Source organism: Triticum urartu, chromosome 7A, assembly GCF_056163025.1.
Source record: "Triticum urartu cultivar PI428250 chromosome 7A, HENAU_Tu73, whole genome shotgun sequence".
Taxonomy (NCBI): domain Eukaryota; kingdom Viridiplantae; phylum Streptophyta; class Magnoliopsida; order Poales; family Poaceae; genus Triticum; species Triticum urartu.
The window spans coordinates 62,803,338-62,805,000 of record NC_141879.1 but is presented as its reverse complement, the minus strand read 5'-3'; positions in this window follow the sequence as shown (position 1 = coordinate 62,805,000).

The following is a 1,663-nucleotide window of genomic DNA, read 5'->3' as shown; positions in this document are numbered from 1 at the left end:
CAAGCCGATCATCGTCTCGCAACTAGGGGTGTGTGTGTTTGTCGAGGGTCCCCAGTTGCATGTCAACCATTGACTCACAACTAGGGGTTGTGTGTGTTTGTCGAGAGTCCCCAATTGCAAGCCGAGCATCGACTTGCAACTAGGAGTGTGTGTGTTTGTCGAGAGTCTCGAATTGCAAGCCGAGCATCGACTTGCAACTATGAGTGTGTGTGTGTTTGTTGAGAGTCATGTTTTTACTGACGATATTATGTCATTTGTTTATTCCATGCTGTGTAATGTAATTGGGTTGCACAAACACTAGATTGGTTGCTTTGTTAGTCTAAAACCAAGGAAAAACATATGTATGATTTTTTTACATTGCCTTTAGGCAGGATTAGGTTGTCCAAGTGAAAATGAATGAAATTTTTGTGCATTCAAACACTGAATTATACATGTTTTCCTTTTCTTTTTCCGCAACAGCTCTCCCTGGAAAATCTACGAATACTTTTGACTGTTATATATAGGCCATGTATTTGTCAAAAAAATTGAAACATAAATTTCAGTATTTAGTACTTCATGTAAATTAGGTAGGATATGTAAGTTTTGTAAAGTTTTTTGGGACCGTTTTTGGATACTTAATCTTACATTTTTTGAATCCAGCACCTACTCTCATAGACTGTATTGTACTGTATGTAAAGAAGTCTATGCTTTTTTTTGCCTTAAAAGACGATTTCAGAGTTTTTAGTTCTGGACATAATTTTCATAGAGTGAATACATCTTTGTTTCCTTACAGGGTTTGTAAGTCTATACGGATCATGTATCAATTTTACATAAGCCCGTAATAAAAAAATAACACTTTTTTGTGTGTGTTACACATGGGGAAAGTATCAAGTCCTCCAAAGCTTGCTGTATTCCCGATGCTCCAAATTCAAAAAACAATTCTTAAATGTTTCAAAAAAATCAGAAAAAATTATGAATGTTCATAAGGAATGTGACTACAACTCCTAAAAATTTCAGATCCAAACTCGAAATGCACATCGGGAAACAAAAAGGTGAAATCCCGATGTGAATAGTATCAATGTTGTTTTTGTCTTTTTGTTACACTATTCATGCTGGATTTCACATTTTTTTCTCAATGTGCATTTCGAGTTTGGACCTGAAATTTTTACGGGTTGTTGTCACATTTCTTGTGAACATTCACATTTTTTGTCAGATTTATTTGAAACATTTAAGAATGTTTTTTTGAATTTGGAGCAACGGAAGCACCCTAAGCTTGGGAGCACCTGATACTTTTCCGTTACACATGTCATTCGCAGGGGCTATCAGGGTTAAACATGGAGAAGAAAAAGTGATAATCCTTTGCAAACAAGTGGTGCCTATTTCGTGCAGTAGCGTTCTCTTTTAGTCCCACTTAGCATTTTTGTTTTTGTCCACTAGCCTATTTTCAGGCCCATCAGAAACAACCTGTTTACTAGGCTTGTTTTAAATAAAAACTTGTACAATACTCATAGCAAGTCAAGTAAAGACAGGGGGTGTGGTAGTGGGCGCGCGAGTTCTTTTTCTTGGGCTGGAGATGCACGCAACAAAAAAAAACAAACAAACGATCAAGAGGACATGGCGGGGGTTATTTGTTTGATGATGTGTGTAGATGTCACGCTTAGATGTGAAATAGTTATGTCACATC